Raw genomic sequence first — 19,437 nt, 5'->3', positions numbered from 1 at the left:
AAATTCCTCTTCAGAAACGTTTTCGTTGCCTATCAACATTTTATATCCTCTCTACCTCGACCATCATCAGTCATTTTGCTGCCCAAATAGCAAAAATCATCTGCTACTTTAAGTGTCTGATTTCCGAATGCCGAATGTAATTTTCTCAGTGTCACCTAATTTAATTCAGGGTCATTCCATGTGAAAGGACCTTTCATAATAAAAAATAAAGTTTAAAAGATCTTAAAGTTTGGCATATTCTTCTGTAGCCAAAAGGTCAAGGAAGCAGAAACTAATCCTAGGGTTCATTATATCCTGGCCTGAAAGGTGTAAAACAGTTACAAACTTACTCTTGGTGTCAGGGAAAAAAATTGTAAAATTTAATGTGAAATGTTGGCCGCCCTACAGACTAGTGTCTTTGAAGTAGTGTCCATGTGTTGTGCATATACTCTGTGGATAATTGTGAAGCTGTAACTGTGGTTTTACATTTATAATAAAGGTAAAGAAGATCTGAATCTTAAAAAAAACAAAATACGGAATTTCTGTCACACCCGCAACATAGAAATAGACATTATTTGTTTATCAGTTTAGTTTCATGTTATGTTAAGTTGAAAGTTTGTGAAAGTGAGGTTAGTTACATGGGCTACAACTTTGAATTATAATATTTTTTGTAGGAACACTCTTATGTCAAGAAACGCATTTCGGGTGTGACATGTCAAAGTGTTAGAGCTGTTACCGTGATACCAGAACTTTGTAACAAGGAAATTTTACTGCAACAAAACACACATTTATTGTTATTGTTGATATTATTGTTGTGATTGTTATTATTATCAACCAGCTGGAAGTGTTATTCTTGTAATTTATTATAGGACAAGCATGTCATCCACTGAAAGGTGCCACAAGTTTAGGGAAAAACTGAAGCAAACTCCAATTCAGTATCAGGCAATGTTAGAAAAGGAATGCAAAAGAGATAAGTTACGGAGAGAAAAAATTAAAGATGCCTTGCAGGATGATCAAAAGAAACTTAAACGTATGCAAGATATGGAAAGACAAAGGAGACATTGAGAAAAGAACAAAATTTCTTCTCAAAGTCCCACTTCATCTTGCATTCTGTCACCCTCTAAATCATAGTTCCAAAAGATCACTTGGGAAGGCGGTAAATAAGGTGAAGAAAAGCTTACCATGCAGCCCAAGGAAACGAAAGGATGTAGTGGCAAAGCTGTTTAACAATGAGCTGCCTGAAGGTGCAAATAAACTTAAAAAATATATTTACAAGAAAGGGAGTAAGTTTCTCAGTGCAGATACAGAAAATAAAATTAAGAACTTCTACCTTTGTGACGACATAAGCCGAAAAGAACCAGGAAGAAAAGATGTGGTTAGTGTCAAGAACCCTGAAACTAGAGAAAGAGAACAGAGACAGAAGTGCTATATGGTAATGACAATATCTGAAGCATATGAACAATTTATTCTTGAATATCCAGAGTGTCAGATAAAAAAATCAAAATTCTTCTCTCTTCGTCCACCCTGTATCATTTATGCCACATAATGTGTGTATTTGTCGATACCACGCAAACATACAGTATTTGGTTGAAAACTTTGCAAGAGAAACCAATACATTTTCAAGTAGAGCCCAAGATTTAGTTAGCATTCTTGTTTGTGACACAGAAAATTATAAGTGTATGTCCAGTGCCTGCGAAAAGTGTAACACTTTAAATGCGAAGAGCCTTGTTGATGAAGAAGTACTGAACAGTGAGCTTGAATGGACTCAATGGAAAGATGTTGAAGGTCGCCCCCAGCGTATAGAAACAGTTGGGACAGTTTTGAATGCTATTAAAGAAATAGAGAAACAGCTTCGGGATTCAAACTGTACTGTTATGTTACGAAGAAGCAATCAAAATACTTTGAGGATGCAGAAGTAAATTTCAGTAATCACGATTTGGTTTTACAGGTTGACTATGCTGAAAATTGTACTTCTGTTTGTCAGGATGATATCCAGAGTGCTCACTGGCACCAACAGCAGACAGCTATATTTACAGCTGTGGCCTGGATTAACAATGGCACCATACGCAGCTATGCCATTGTTAGCGATGACTTGTCCCACAATAAATATTCAGTTTGGACAGTGCTTAAGCTGCTTTTTCAGGACCTAAAGAAAGAATTTCCTTATCGTCAAAGAGTCGAGATTTTCTCCAATGGTTACACAGCGCAATTCAAGAATCGCTTCACATTATTAAATGTTACATATTTACAAGCTGACTTTGGCATTACTGGTGACTGGATCTTTTTTTTTTTTTGCCAGTTTTCACAGTAAAGGTGGAGTTGATGGCATTGGTGGTACCATGAAAAGAAGAGTGTGGAGAACTGTAAAATCACGGAGGGTTACTATTAACACCCCCTATGATATTTACAAGTGCGTCAAGGAGAAACTGAAAGGGATTATGACCCTCTACTTATCATCTGAAGAAATTAATTCAGCAATGGCTATGTTGGATAATCGTTGGAAAGGCGTACAGCCTATTCCAGGATTGCACAAACTCTATTGCATTATAGCAGTTAAAGAGGGAGTTATAAGGGTTTCTGCTACATCTGCCAAAGAGATTGCAAGAGTGATATCACTTCATAACCATGAAAATGATAGTGAAGAATCCTTGAAACTTACTATAGGAGACTTTGTACTGTCAGAGTTGACTGTCACTAGAAAGTCATGTTTGAAGAAGAAATACTTTGCAGAAGTTCTTAAAGTTGATGAACAAGCTGAGCAGGTCTTGCTAAAGCATATGCAACCCAGTGGGAAATGCTGGATTAGGCCCACAGAAGAAGACATGTTGTTGTTGTGGTCTTCAGTCCTGAGACTGGTTTGATGCAGCTCTCCATGCTACTTTGTCGTGTGCAGGCCTCTTCATCTCCCAGTACCTACTGCAGCCTACATACTTCTGAATCTGCTTAGTGTATTCATCTCTTAGTCTCCCTCTACGATTTTTACCCTCCACGCCGCCCACCAGTACTAAATTGGTGATACCTTGATGCCTCAGAACATGTCCTACCAACCGATCCCTTCTTGTAGTCAAGTTGTACCACAAACTCCTCTTCTCCACAATTCTATTCAATACCTCCTCATTAGTTATGTGATCTACCCATCTAATCTTCAGCATTCTGCTGTAGCACCACATTTCAAAGGCTTCTATTCTCTTCTTGTCCAAACTATTTATCGTCCATGTTTCACTTCCATACATGGCTACACTCCATACAAATGCTTTCAGAAAGGTCTTCCTGACACTTAAATCAATACTCGATGTTAACAAATTTCTCTTCTTCAGAAATGCTTTCCTTGCCATTGCCAGTCTACATTTTATATCCTCTCTACTTCGACCATCATCAGTTATTCTGCTCCCCAAATAGCAAAACTCCTTTACTACTTTAAGTGTCTCATTTCCTAATCTAATTCCCTCAGCATCACCCCATTTAATTCTACTACATTCCATTAGCCTCATTTTGCTTTTGTTGATGTTCATCTTATATCCTCCTTTCAAGACACTGTCCATTCCGTTCAACTGCTCTTCCAAGTCCTTTGCTGTCTCTGGCAGAATTACAATGTCATCGGCAAACCTCAACATTTTTATTTCTTCTCCTTGGATTTTAATACCTACTCCGAACTTTTCTTTTGTTTCCTTTACTGCTTGCTCAATATACAGATTGAATAGCATCGGGGAGAGGCTACAACCCTGTCTCACTCCCTTCCCAACCACTGCTTCCCTTTCATGTCCCTCGTCTCTTATAACTGCCATCTGCTTTCTGTAAAATTTGTAAATAGCCTTTTGCTCCCTGTATTTTACTCCTGCCACCTTCAGAATTTGAAAGAGAGTATTCCGGTCAACATTATCAAAAGCTTTCTCTAAGTCTACAAATGCTAGAAACGTAGGTTTGCCTTTCCTTAATCTTTCTTCCAAGATAAGTCGTAAGGTCAGTATTGCCTCACGTGTTCCAACATTTCTACGGAATCCAAACTGATCTTCCCCGAGGTCGGCTTCTACCAGTCTTTCCATTCGTCTGTAAAGAATTCACGTTAGTATTTTGCAGCTGTGTCTTATTAAACTGATAGTTTGGTAATTTTCACATCCGTCGGCACCTGCTTTCTTTGGGATTGGAATTATTATATGTTTTTTGAAGACTGAGGGAATTTTGCCTGTCTCGTGCATCTTGCTCACCAGATGGTAGAGTTTTGTCAGGACTGGCTCTCCCATGGCTATCAGTAGTTCTAATGGAATGTTGGCTACTCCAGGGGCCTTGTTTCGGCTCAGGTCTTTCAGTGCTCTGTCAAACTCTTCACACAGAATCATATCTCCCATTTCATCCTCATCTACATCCTCTTCCATTTCCATAATATTGTCCTCAAGAACATCGCCCCTGTATAGACCCTCTATATACTCTTTCCACCTTTCTGCTTTCCCTTCTTTGCTCAGAACTGGGTTTCCATCTGAGCTCTTGATATTCATGCAAGTGGTTCTCTTTTCTCCAATGGTCTCTTTAATTTTCCTGTAGCCAGATAAGCATCTACATCCTTATATTTGTCTTCCAGCCATGCCTCCTTAGCCATTTTGCACTTCCTGTCAATCTCATTTTTGAGACGTTTGTATTCCTTTTTGCCTGCTTCACTTACTGCATTTTTGTATTTTCTCCTTTCACCAATTAAATTCAGTATTTCTTTTGTTACCCAAGGATTTCTACTAGCCCTCGTCATTTTACCTACTTGATCCTCTGCTGCCTTCACTATTTCATTCCTCAAAGCTACCCATTCTTCTTCTACTGTATTTCTTTCCCCCCATTCCTGTCAATTGTTCCCTTATGCTCTCCCTGAAACTCTGTACAACCTCTGGTTTAGTCAGTTTATCCAGGTCCCATCTCCTTAAAATCCCACCTTTTTGCAGTTTCTTCAGTTTTAATCTACAGTTCATAACCAATAGATTGTGGTCAGAGTCCACATCTGCCCCTAGAAATGTCTTACAATTTAAAATCTGGTTCCTAAATCTCTGTCTTACCATTATATAATCTATCTGAAACCTTCTAGTATCTCCAGGGTTCTTACATCTATACAACCTTCTTTCATGATTCTTTAACAAAGTGTTAGTTATGATTAAGTTATGCTCTGTGCAAAATTCTACCAGGCGGCTTCCTCTTTCATTTCTTAGCCTCAGTCCATATTCATGTACTACGTTTCCTTCTCTTCCTTTTCCTACTGTCAAATTACAGTTACCCATGACTGTTAAAATTTTCGTCTCCCTTCACTACCTGAATAATTTCTGTTTTATGTCATCATACATTTCTTCAATTTCTTCGTCATCTGCAGAGCTAGTTGGCATATAAACTTGTACTACTGTAGTAGGCGTGGCCTTCGTGTCTATCTTGGCAACATTAATGTGTTCACTATGCTGTTTGTAGTAGCTTACCCGCACTCCAATTTTTTTATTCATTATTAAACCTACTCCTGCATTACCCCTATTTGATTTTGTATTTATAACCCTGTATTCACCTGACCAAAGTCTTGTTCCTCCTGCCAGCGAACTTCACTAATTCCCGCTATATCTAACTTTAACCTTTCCATTTCCCTTTTTAAATTTTCTAACCTACCTGCCCGATTAAGGGATCTGACATTCCACGCTCCGATCCGTAGAACGCCAGTTTTCTTTCTCCTGATAACGACGTCCTCTTGACTAGTCCCCGCCCGGAGATCTGAATGGGGGACTATTTTACCTCCGGAATATTTTACCCAGGAGGATGCTGTCATCATTTAATCATACAGTAAAGCTGCATGCCCTCGGGAAAAATTGCGGCTGTAGTTTCCCTTTGCTTTCAGCCGTTCGCAGTACCACAACAGCAAGGCCGTATTGGTTAGTGTTACAGGGCCAGATCAGTCAATAATCCAGACTGTAGCCCCTGCAACTATTGAAAAGGCTGCTGCCCCTCTTCAGGAACCACACGTTTGTCTGGCCTCTCAACAGATACCCCTCCGTTGTGGTTACAGCTACGGTACGGCTATCTGTATCGTTGAAGTGTTGTTTACTGATGATGCTGTGATGTATGGTAGGGTGTCGAAGTTCAGTGACTGTAGGAGGATACAAGATGACTTGAACAAAATTTATAGTTGGTGTGATGAATAGCACATAGCTCTAAATTTAGCAAAATGTAAGTTAATGCGGATGGGTAGGAGAAACAAGCCCATGATGTTTGGATACAGCATTAGAAGTGTCGTGCTTAACACAGTCATATCATTTTAATATCTTGGAGTAACATTGCAAAGCGATATGAAATGGAACAGGCATGTGAGGATTGTGGTAGGAAAAGCAAATAGTCGACTTCAGTTTATTGGGAGAATTCTGAGAAATTGTAATTTGTATGTAAAAGAGATCACATATAGGTCACTAGTGTGACCTATAATGCTTGAGTGTTAGGGATCCATACCAAATCAGATTACAGTAAGCCATTGAAGCAATTCAGAGGAGGGGTGCTAGATTTGATACTAGTGGGCTCAATCAAAATGCAAGTTTTATGGGGATACTTTGGGAACTCAAATGGGAATTCCTGGAGGGAAGTGATGTTCTTTTTAAGGCGCACTATTAAGAAAATTTAGAGAACTGGAATTTGAAGCTGACTGCAGATTGACTCTCTTGCCCTCTACATCATTGCATGTAAAGGCCATGAAGATACGAAAAATTTGGGCTGATATGGAGGCATATAGATAGTTATTTTTCCCTCATTCTGTTTCCAAGTGGAACAGGAAAGGAAATGACTGGTGTAGTGGTACAGGGTACCCTCTGCCACGTGGAACTGCTTTCATGTAATGAAACATATTGTTTAAACTCAAAATCAAACAGTGGAGAATCTAGGATGGAATAACGAGAATATTATGAAAAGGACAGATTGCTACTTGCCATATAGAGGAGATGTTGAGTCATAGACAGGCATAATAAGAAGAATGCGTAACATTTGAGCTTCTGGCCAGAAGGCCTCCTTCTACGGTAGAAAACACATACACACGTTCACACAAGCACAACTCACACACAGAGGTCAGCAAGCAACTGTATCTGATGGGAGAGGCAGTATGTGGGGTAGGATAAAGAAGAGGTTGTGGTGGGGAGCGATAGCAGAGTAGGGCTGGGGGGCAAGGTGTAGTGCTGCATGCGTGGAAGCATGAAGCATGTAGGAACGAGCTGAGGGTGTGGTAATGCTACTAGGTGCTCGGGAGATTGGTGGGGGGGGGGGGGGGGGGGAAGGGAAGGGTAGTGGAAAAGGAGCGAGGTAAAGGCAGGGGAAAGAGAGAGAGAGAGAGAGACACTGACTGACTGACTAATGGGCGCATTAGTGGACTAGAAGGCTGTGCGTAGTGCTGGAGTGGGACCAGGGAAGGAGATAGGTGGCTGAAGGACAGGGACTAGGGAAAGTTGTGACCAGGGAGTTTACAGGAACATAGGGTATATTGCAAGGAGAGTTCCCATTTGTGCAGTTCAGATGTTCAGAAAAGCTGGTGTTGGTGGGAAGTATCCAGTTGACACACTGTGAAACAGTCATTGAAGTGAAGCGTGTTGTGTTGTGTTGTGTTGTGTTGTGTTGGACAGCACGTTCAGCAACTAGATGGTCCATTTGTCTCTTGGCGACAGTTTCAGTGGCCATTCATGTGGACAGATGGCTTGTTATGCCCACATAGAAAGCAGCACAGTGGTTGCAGCTTTGTTCGTAGATCACTTGACTGGTTTCACAAGTGGCCACCCCCCTTCATCCACTGTTTGGGTTAGGAGGTTAGAATAGACCTGGGGTATTCTTGTCCGTCGTACAAGGTACGTAAAAGGAGTCACCTACTTTTCAGCCTAATCTATTATGGTCCCCTTCTAGGGTTAGACCTCCACCTTTCCGAATTCTACAGATGTGTGGTCCATTTGGGGAAGGACGCCGTATGTGGTGCATCATGCGCTGAGAACTTCTGCACCTATTATTTTAATGTAAGGGCCCCGATCATCCAGCCTTTAGGAGAAGGACGTCTTACAGGGTGCATACTGTACTTTCATTGTTTGCTGTCATCTCCTGCACCCATGATGATAATGGATCTTCCTGCATCCTATATCCAGCACAGTAACCAGTCCATCATCCATCATGGGGGGGGGGGGGGGAGGAGGAATTGTCATGTACCCTCTTAGTTATAGCCTCCTGACAACACAGGGATCGCACTTGCTGATGCCTGAGCTGCAAACTACCCATATATCCCAAGGAGTAGATACCCATCTTCTCGGGGCACCAGGCCTCCCAGTAATGGCCATTGTGCCAGGTGGCCTTTGCTATGCCTGTGTGACGCCCGTGGGGAGAGCCCCTGATCGGAGTGGGTGGCATCAGATCGGATTTCTCGCAGTGAAGCAGATGAGTTTGTCTGATGCTGGTTGTCGAATGGCCCCAGCAGTCTCTAAGTGAGGAAAAGGCCAGTAGAGTGCTGACAGTTAAGACCCCAAATTGTTCCCTTCACTGGATACAACCTGGGAGGAACAGGGGGCTAAAGATCACGGACAGATGCATTCTCAGCAATATTAGTTTGTGCCAGGTCTGATGCAGAATCCTTTTAAACGGCAAGCCCCTTTTTTGTAGAGAACTTGGAGGACCAGTTCGGGGAAGTGGCAGGAACGTCCAAAATGCGGAACGGGTCAGTATTGTTAAAATCACCCCCCATAAGGGCTTAAACATTGTCCAGGGTAGTATATTCCACAGAGATCTGCTCTTGCAGTCTGATGATGAGTTGCATGCCAATCTACAGCGATGAGGTGTACACTTCATAAGCTGTGTGTATAGCAGACCTAAGGACAACAGGGTTGCTACTAGTGCCTTCATCTTGACGTTTGAAGGTGATTCATTGCCTGAAAAGGTCAAGCTAATGATAGTGGTGTGACATTAAACCCTATGTTCCTCTCCCCTATGTGTTGCTTCAAATATTGGAAATTTGTGTCCTCTCTTTGAAATGCCTGCACCAAATGCCGGGACTGCAGATGTCTGTCACACACGAACATCATTCCTTGTGCCCCTTTCCCATGTGTGTCAGCTGTGCAGAGCACCATTTCCCCTGTGACCACTTTCCACTCTTCCTGCCCCCCCCCCCCCCCCCCCCCCCCCCCCCACGGCCCCCTGTCCCTCGTAGTTTCTCACCTGAACGGTTGCCAAGATGGGCTCTTACCAAGTCTGGCTGGGACACTTTCACCTCTGCTACCACCGTTGGATCTCCAACATTGCTGGGCAACATTGATGTGGTGACCCAGAATGTTTCTAGGACTATTGTTTCTGCACTTGATTCAGCAATCCCTTTTTCCTCAGGTGCCCTTGGTGGAAAACAGTGCCTTGGTGGTTGCCAGAAATTGCTGTGGCCATTAGAGGTCATAGGTGGACCCTCTAATGTTACAAGCGGCACCCATCAGTGGAGCACCTCACTGTTTTCAAATGGCTCCATGCCCGGATCTGTCAACTAATTAAGAGACAGAAGCAGGAGTGCTGGGAACGGTACATCTCCACCATTGGAACACAAACCCTTTCCCAGGTTTAGATTAAGATCAGATGCCTTTATGGATATTAGACCACTTCAGGTACGCCAGGGACTTCTGCACATCAAGCTTTTAATGTACTGACCCAGACACATTCACAGACTGTTATGCTGAGCATTATGCTTGATTCTCTGCATCGGAGAATTACCACCCTGCCTTTTGTACCCTAAAACAGTGGGTGGGTGACAACACCCTTCTTTTACTACATCCCAACCCTGAGCCATATAGTGCTCCATCCAGTGAGTGGGAATTTCTGAGTGCCCTTGGACATTACCTCAACAGAATCCCTGGGCCAGAGCACATCCATCACCAAATGATTAAACATCTATCAATGGATTACTAGCCCGACCTTGCCATCTTCAACTGCATACGGAGTGATGGAAAATACCCATCGCAGTGACGAGAAAGTATAATTATTCCAGTGCTAAAACCTGCTAAGGCTGTGCTAGATGTGGATGGCTATCATGCTATTAGCCTCACCAACATTCTGTGCAAGCTGCTTGAACCTATGGTGAGCCAGTGGTTGTGTTGGCTCTTTGAGTCTTGAGGCCTTCTGGCTCCAACCCAGGGCAGTTTTCTCCAGGGTCGCTCCACCACTGATAACTTGGTATACCTGGAGTGTGCCAAACAGCCTTTTCATGTGGTCGTCACCTTATTGCCATCTTTTTTGACCTTACGAAAGCGTATAACGCCACATGACAACATCACATCCTCACTACATTACATGAGTGGGGTCTCTGGGACCCGCTCCAGATTTTTATACAGAATTTTTTATCATTCTACACCTTCAGAGTTAGTCGATGCTTCACACAGTTCCCTGCACATCCAAGAGAATGGGGTCCCGCAGGTCTGTATACTGAGCATCCCTCTCTTTTCAGTGGCCATTAATGGTCTCAAAACAGCTCTGCAACTTCTGTATTTCCTTTTTGTAATGTACTATTGGTGTGGCTGAACTTTGACTGCAGTTAGCCATAAGAAAGGCGCAGTCATGGTCCCTCACCCACGGCTTTCAGTTTTCAGCCACTGAGACTTGCATCATGCACTTCTGTCACCGTTGTACAATTCACCCCCACCCACAACTTTATATTGATGGCCATCTCCATAATGTAATGGACTCTTATCGCTTTTCAGAACTGGTTTTTGATTCTTTCCCATCTTTGCCAGCTTAAGCAAAAGTGCTGGCAGCACCTTATCATTCTTTGATGCCTGAGCCGCACTGACTGGGGTCCAGATCATCCTACACTGTTGCAGCTGTACAAAGCCCTTGTATATTACCGCCTTGACTGTGGGAGCCTGGCATATGGTTCAGCATCGCCCTTAGCTGGACCCTATACACCACTGTGGAGTTCAGCTTGTGACGGGAGCTTTCTGGATGAGCCCTGTGAACAGCCTACTAGTGGAAACTGGGGTTCCTCCATTGTGGATCCAGTGACAATAACTGCTTGTAATTTATACCACCCACATTTGCAGCTCGCCTAAACACCTGAATTACTGTCTCCTTGTCCCTAACACGAAGATCCATCTCCCACAACTGCAAATATGGTTCAGGGAGTTATTTACCATAAGGACCTTCTTTTGCAGTCTGATGACGAGCTGCGCGCCAACTTAGAGCGCCGAGGTGTACATTTCGTCCGGCGCGTTTATCGGGGTCCAAAGGAAAATCAGATTGCTACCGGTGCCTTCATCTTGGCCTTCGAGGGTGATACGTTACCGGAAAAGGTCAAGGTGATGGTCTACTGATGTGACGTCAAGCCCTATATCCCTCCCCCGATGCGGTGCTTCAAGTGCTGGAAGTTCGGCCATATGTCTTCCCGCTGCACTTCCAGCCTCACCTACCTCAGGAGCAACACCATCCCACCCATCGGGGACGTCCGTCCCCGCTTCTAAGCCGGAGAAGTGTCCAACTTCTTCGGCTTCTCATGCTCACAAGGGGTCCCTTGGTTTCCACCAGCGGAAAGGGTGACGACCGACAGTTGCGTAAGTGCCCACAATCCGCTGGTCGTAGGGCTTAAAGATCCTCCTCAGTCCCGGAGACTGAATCGGTGAAGCCCTCCCAGCCAGTTAAACCGAAGGAGCAGCGTGAGAAATCCAAGAAGAAGAGCTCTAAGCCCAAGGAACTCGAGGTGGCAGCCACCCCACCGCAACCTTCCTGCTCTGCGTCTGAGGACGAGGTGGAGATTCTGGCATCCGCTGAGGATCTCGATCTCGCCGGTCCCTCCGACACCATAACGCTAGCACCGGTGCTCAATTGGAGGCAGCAGGTGACCCAGCGGCGTAATCTGCCTTCCTAGTCCCTTCACGCCTTCTCAGCCATGGACAATTTCATACTCCAGTGTAACTGCAGCGGTTTCTTCCACCATCTAGCTGAGCTCCGACAACTTATCAGCCTTCACCCTTTCTTCTGCATTGCTCTTCAGAAAACTTGGTTTCCAGCAATGCGAACCCCCGCCCTCCATGGCTATCGGGGTTATTATAAGAACCGGGCAGCTTATGAAAGGGTGTCTGGTGGCGTCTGCTTGTATGTCCTTAACTCTCTTCACAGCGAATCTGCACCTCTACAAGCAGCTTTAGAGGCTGTCGCTGTTCGGATGTGGACGCCACAGGCTGTTACCGTGTGCAGTCTTTACCTTCCACCGGATGGTGCTGTCGCACAGCATGTACTGGCTGCTCTGATAGCCCAACTGCCGCCACCTTTCTTGTTACTGGGCGACTTCAACACACACAACCCTTTGTGGGGTGGGTCAGTGGCAACAGGTCGAGGCACCACCGTTGAGCATTTATTGTCGCAGGTCAATCTCTCGATTTTAAATGATGGTGCCTTCACACACTTCAGTGTGGCCCATGGCACATACTCCACCATTGACCTTTCGATCTGTAGCCCTAGCCTCTTATTGTCTGTCCAATGGAGTGTGCATGACGACCTGTATGGTAGTGACCACTTTCCGATCTTTCTGTCACTACCACAGTGTCACTCTTCTGGGCGCCCTAGCAGACGGTCTATGAATAAGGCTGACTGGGACTCGTTCTCCTCCACTGCCATTCCCCGTTCTTCTGGGTCCCCTCGGCGGCGGACTGTGCCTTGGTGGTCGCCTGGGATCGCTGGAGCGTTTAAAGATCGTCGGCGGGCGCTCCAGCGTCACAAGCGACATCCCTGCATTGAACACCTCATCACCTTCAAACGGCTGCGTGCGTGGGCCCGCCGCCTTATCCACCAAAGCAAGCAGGAGTGCTGGGAGCGGTATGTGTCCATCATTGGCCTCCATGTCTCTCCATCGCATGTCTGGGCCAAGATTCGACACCTCTACGGCTATCAGACCCCTGTCAGCATCCCTGCGCTCACACTGAATGGAGCAGTTTGTACAGACTCCGACAAAATTGCCAACAGCTTGGCGGAGCATTTTGCTATGAGTTCCGCTTCTTCCAATTACCCACTGGCCTTCCGCTCCATTAAAGAGCGGATGGAACGTCGGAGCCTTTCTTTTCGCACCCACCATTCTGAATCCTACAATGCTCCATTCAGTGAGTGGGAATTTCACAGTGCCCTTGCCACTTGCCCTGATACCGCTCCTGGGCCAGATGGCATCCACTGTCAGATGCTGAAACACCTTTCAGTGGACTGCCAGCGACGGCTCCTCGTCCTTTACAACCGCATTTGGGTCGAGGGTGAGTTTCCGTCACAATGGCAAGAAAGTATTGTTATCCCCATTCTGAAACCTGGGAAGAACCCTTTGGAGGTGGACAGCTACCGTCCCATTAGCCTCACCAGCGTTCTTTGCAAATTGCTTGAACGGATGGTGAGCCGGCGGTTGAACTGGGTACTGGAGTCAAGGGGCCTTCTGGCTCCTTCTCAGGGTGGATTCCATAAAGGTCGCTCCGCCGCCGACAATCTGGTGAGTCTGGAGTCGGCCATCCGTACTGCCTTTGCCCGCCGTCAGCACCTGGTCGCTGTCTTTTTCGACATGCAGAAGGCATACCATACGACATGGCGTCATCACATCCTTTCTACGCTTCATGGATGGGGTCTTTGGGGCCCTCTGCCGATCTTTATCCGCAATTTTCTGTCGTATCGTACGTTCCGCGTGCAAGTCGCTGCCTCCCATAGTTCCTCCCGCGTCCAGGAGAACGGAGTGCCCCAGGGATCTGTTTTAAGTGTCTGCCTGTTTTTAATAGCCATTAACGGGCTCGCTGCGGCGGTGGAGACGTCTGTCTCAGTGTCCCTGTATGCTGACGACTTCTGCCTTTACTACAGCTCTATTGGCATTGCAGCTGCTGAACGTCAGCTACAGGGCGCTATCCGTAAGGCGCAGTCTTGGGCTGTAGCACATGGCTTTCAGTTTTCGGCTGCCAAGACCTGCGTTATGCATTTCTGCCGGCGACGCACTGTCCACCCGGAGCCGCGGCTTTATCTTGATGGCGAACTTCTTGCTGTGGTTGAGACGCATAGGTTTTTGGGTGTAGTTTTTGATGCCCCGGTTGACTTGGCTGCCTCATATTCGGCAGCTTCAACAGATGTGTTGGCGGCATCTAAATGCTCTGCGATGCCTTAGCCACACCAGGTGGGGCGCCGACCGATCTACTCTCCTACGGCTCTTAACAGGCGTTAATACAGTCTCGTCTGGATTATGGGAGCCTGGCTTACGGCTCAGCATCCCCATCTGCGTTGCGGGTGCTGGACCCAATACTACACAGCGGGATCCGACTTGCCACTGGTGCCTTCCGCACCAGCCCTGTGGACAGCATACTTGTGGAGGCAGGTGTCCCTCCACTGCGATTGAGGCGCCAATATTTACTGGCGGCTTATGCTGCCCATGTTTTTAGCTTGCCCGGGCATCCAAACAATTGTCTCCTGTTCCCGCAATCGGTCATCCATCTGCTAGAACGTCGGCCCCGGTCAGGTTGTACGATTGTGGTCCGCGTCCGAGAGCTTCTCTCCGGGCTTGGGGCTTTACCTCTTCCGCCTCCTTTCTGGGCACCTCTATGTACACCCCCATGGTGTGTGCCTCGCCCTCGCCTTCAGCTGGAATTGGCACAGGGCCCGAAGGACTCAGTCCCTCCGGAGGCCTTCCACCGCCGCTTTCTTTACCTCCTTGCAATGTATCAGGGCTCTGGCATTGCGTACACTGACGGCTCAATGGTTGCTGGTCGTGTCGGTTATGCGTTTACTCTAGGGGACCATTCCGAACAATGTTCATTGCCGGCTGGCTGCAGCATTTGCACTGCTGAGCTGGTCGCCGCCTTTCGTACCCTAGAGTATATCCGCTCCTACTCGTTCTCGTCTGGTGATGGCTATCCAGGAGTCCCTGCATACTCTTGCCCGTTGCGGCCGCTCTGTTGTCTTAGTGTGGACCCCCGATCATGTCGGTATCCCGGGTAATGAACATGTTGACCACCTGGCGAAAGAGGCCACCAGTAACCCACCTCTGGGGATTGGCCTCCCGGTGACTGATTTGCGGGCAATCTTACGCCGAAAACTTTTCGATTTATGGGACACTGAATGGCGCAACCTGCCCATGCCCAACAAACTTCGCCCTATCAAGGCGGTGACGACTGTGTGGTGGTCGTCCCTTCGGGTCTCCCGCCAGGAGTCTGTTGTCCTCTGCCAGCTGCGCATTGGGCACACTCAGCTGACGCACGGCCACTTATTGCGCCGTGAGGACCCACCTCTGTGTTGCTGCAGCTCCGTTTTATCTGTGGTGCACATTTTATTGGAGTGTCCGCTTTTAGCTGTGCTCAGGCAGACGTTCGCACTGCCTGACACGCTCCCTGCCCTTCTATCTGATGACCCTGCTATGGTTGGCTTAGTTTTCAGTTTTATTCGGGCAGGGGATTTTTATCATTTAATCTGAGTGTTTGTGTTTTATTTTATTGTTTTGTGCTGATTCTGGCCTTTGGCCTACGGTTTTCAACTCACTTTTTAATGTGTTCTCGGTGGTTGGCTTTTCTCTTTTTTGTTCCTATGGTCGGCCAACCACTGTCGCACTCTGTGTGATTTAATTCGTTTTGCCTGGTCTTTATCTGTGTTTCTCTTGTTCTGTGTTGTCTGTGCTCTATTCTGTTAATTGTTTTTATTCTCTGTGGGTGTTTTTAGGATTTGGAAAAAGGGACCAATGACCGTAGCAGTCTGGTCCCTTTAATCCCACAAACCAACCAACCAACCAACCAACCACAGTTCATCTGAGCCAAAAGCCTCAGTTCATTCTGTGGCTCTCTGACACCTATTTCTCTTTATTATTGATGTGTACTGTGGTTCAGAGGGGTTCAGAGGTAGTTTTCACGGATGGCTCGATGGTTGATGGACATGTCGAGTTCACTTATCCTCATGCAGGACATACTGAACAGTGCTACTTGCCAGATGTCTGCAGTGTTTTCATTGCAGAGATGGTAGCCATCTCTCGTGCTCTTGAGCATGTTTTGGGGAGTACTTTCTCATTTGTAGTGACACCTTTAGTGCCTTATAAACTTTCAACCTGTGCTGTCTTCACCATCCTTTGGTAATGGCCACCCAAGAGTCTGTTTACGTCCTCGAACAACGTGGATGGTCAGAGGTCTTCGTATGGAACCCGGGACACATCGGAATCCTGGGAAATAAACTTGTCGAGAGGCTAGCCAAAGAGGCAACTTGTGAACCGAGTCTGGAAATTGGCACACTGGAAACTGACTTCCGATTGGTATTACATTTTAAAATTTTCAGGGTGTGGCATACTGAATGGCACACCCTAACTATGCCCAATAAGTTGTATGGTATAAAGAAGACAACAAGTGTTTGGAAGTCATTTTATATCAGCCACAGGGACTCCATTGTCCTTTGCCGCCTCTGCATCAACCATACTTGGCTGATGGACTGTTTCAATATAGCCACGCTGAGGCAAACTTTTAATCTTCCTGACGAATGACATATGGTGTTTGGTGACAATGCCTCAACAATTGATCAAGTTTTCAGTTTTATTCAAGAGAGGGGTTTTTATCACTCAAAGGGTGGGCGTCTGGCCTTCTCTACCAGGCCTTCACCACATCTGTATTTTGGCTCTTCCTTGTTCCCTCTGGTGCTGTCTGTTAGTCTTGATGTTCATCTTTTCACCATCTGTTTTTCTATTGCCTTGTGTTTTTAGGCTGGAAGTTTTAGTGTGCTGTAGAGTGGCTGGCTCGTTCGTTTTTTATTTTTGCGGTCAAACAGCTCATGCTGTCTGCTGCATTGTTGTAACAGCTTCTACCATTTTTTCCTTTTAGTTAATGTTTTCAATTTTGGCTTGTTACTTTTGTTTTCTGCTTCATTGTGGTTACACACACAGTTTTATGAATTTTGTTCCTTCCCCAGATTTCAGGCGATAGGATTCTTTTGGCTATGGTTTTAATCCAAGATCTGTGTGACTAAGGAAAAAGGGACTGATAACTCTGCAGTTTTGTCCCCTTAATCTACAAACCAACCAACCAACCAATCAGCCAACCTTCGCAGGTATCAGTGCCTTGGATGGGATGGATGATGCTTGTGACTGGACCGGAGCAGGTGACAATGGGTGGATGTATGGAATAAGTCTTGCATCTAGGTCTGTTACAAAGATATGACCCAGGAAGCAAGGGGTTGGGAACAAGGGTTGTGTAGGGATTGACAAGGATATTGTGTAATGGGGTGGGAAGGGTAGTGTGAAGGGCATTCCTCGTTTTAGGGCACGATGAGAGGTATCGTTTTAGGGCACGATGAGATGTAGTCAAAACCCTGCTGAAGAATGTGATTCAGTTGCTCCAGTGTTAAGTGGTACAGTGTCACCAGGGGAATCCTCCTCTGTGGCTGTACGGTGGGAGTTTGGGAGACAATGGATGACTGAATAGATAACGCAAGGGAGATCTGTTTCTATACAAGGTTGGGAGGCATAATTACAGTCTGCGAAGGTCGCAGTGAGACCCTTGGTGTATTTAGAGAGGGGGCTGCTCGCCACTGCAGATGCAACAGGCACATGTGGCTAGGCTGTGTGGATGGGATTTCTTGATATGAAATGTGTGGAAGCTGTCGAGGAGGAGGTATTGCTGTTCGTTGGTAAGCTTGATATGGACAGAGGTACTGATATAGCCATTTTTGAGGTGGAGGTCAACATCGAGGAAGGTACCTTGTTGAGTTGAGGAGGGCCAGGTGAAGCAAATGGGGTAGAAGGTGTTGAGGTTCTGGAGGAATGTGGTTAGGGTGTCCTCACCTTCAATCCAGATCACGAAAGATGTCATCAGTGAATCTGAACCAGGTATTGGGTTTGAGATACTTGGTGTTTAGGAAGGATTCCTTCAGATGGCCCATGAGTAGGTTAGCATAGGATGGTGCCATACGAGTACCCATTACCATATCTTGTATGTAGGTGATGACTTCAAAGGTGAAATAATTATGAGTGAGGACTTAGTTGTTCTTGGTGACCAGGAAGCTGTTTTAGGTTTGAAATCAGTTGGACATTTGGAATGGTAGTGCTCAATAGCGGCAAGACCACTGGTATTAAGGATGTTAGTGTAGAGCATGGTAGCATCAATAGTGACAAGCAGGGCATTGTGTAGTAAAGGAGCAGAAACTGTGGAGACTTGATGGAAGATGTAGTTGGTGGATTTGACACAGGAGGGTATGTTGAAGGTGTTGGTCCACAAGAACTGAGAGGTCATCATAACTGGGCCACAATAGGATGTCCAGGATGGTTGGGTTTATGGTTGTAGTGTAACGACGTAAGTTTTGTATAAATGATTTTCTTTTGACATATGACCATGTGCAGACTTCGTCACCTACGTCAGTTACAAAACACTTCAAAATTATTTAAATTCTTTTTAAAGTTGTCTCTGAATGATTCTTGAGCGAAACTGTAATTAAAACATCATCGTTTGAGTCGTATGCGCAGAATTACGTCACTCAGTCCAATTGGTTTGCGCAAACTTTCTTCAATTTAGATGTCATTTGTTTCTTCTCAGAAATTATATTAATGCAAGTTATCTACTTTAATAAATATTAAAACCACATTAAATAAACAAGACCCAAACTCGCGATGAACGTTGTCAAAAATTAATAATCTTGTCAAATAAATCAGTAATACTTTTTCCTTAATTTAATTCTTCATAAATAAATTCTCGGAACACGTATTTAAACTTTTGTAGTATACACTAGTTTATTATCTTCACATATACTACATATAGACGTGAACATGAGCCTTGACAAGATAGGACTGAACATTTACAACATGATTAAACTTTCTATGACGTCATTGTTGTAGAAACATTACAAATTCTTATTTTTTCAGTTTTTAGAAGCACGGCGCAACAACTCCTGTTGCTCTTTGGCTGTCGACCCGCAACGTATAGTGGCCAGCAATTTTCTCTCTGGTCCCGGCAGTGAAGATGCTGTTCCCGTTCGTTGTGCCGTCCTCTCCGTACATGAAACATAAAAATAAATACAAAACTTTATATAATTCACAAACATTACAAATATTACAAAATACATAAACAAAACACTAAATTAAACTTATATTCACCTGCAAACTGGGCTGACACTGGTGGATGGGTGATGCTTCAATTTCGCGTCCCACTACATGGTCTCTAGGAAGCCTGTGGAAGATAGGAGTGCAGTTAGTGGTAGGGGTGAGGAGATAGAGAGATAGATAGAGAGAGAGAGAGAGAGAGAGAGAGAGAGAGAGAGAGATTCAGGGGATAGTTTATGGGATGGGCATAAGGATTTGAGGAGAGACTGGAGAATCTGTTGTATGTCTGGAATGGGGTCACAGCAGTGACAGGGTAGATGGATGAATCTGACAGCTGGCAGAGACCATCTGCCACAGGTAATCACTGTGGTTCAAAATGACAGTGGTGGAGCCATTGTTGGCAGGTATGATTATAAGGTCAGAATCAGACTTTAGGTGGTGGATTGCAGTTCTTT

The 19,437-nt window shown here is 45.4% G+C and overlaps 1 protein-coding gene across 1 annotated transcript in view; it reads left to right on the top strand.

The window, feature by feature from the left end:
- The window catches only part of LOC124789932 (nudC domain-containing protein 1), a 154,731-nt gene that overhangs the window by 1,077 nt on the left and 134,217 nt on the right, over window positions 1–19,437 (top strand). The gene's annotated exons all lie outside the window — the stretch shown is intronic.

This window comes from Schistocerca piceifrons, chromosome 3 (assembly GCF_021461385.2).
Source record: "Schistocerca piceifrons isolate TAMUIC-IGC-003096 chromosome 3, iqSchPice1.1, whole genome shotgun sequence".
In the NCBI taxonomy this organism is placed as follows: domain Eukaryota; kingdom Metazoa; phylum Arthropoda; class Insecta; order Orthoptera; family Acrididae; genus Schistocerca; species Schistocerca piceifrons.
Note: the sequence above shows the minus strand (reverse complement) of the source record. Positions and strands in the feature narration are given on the sequence as shown.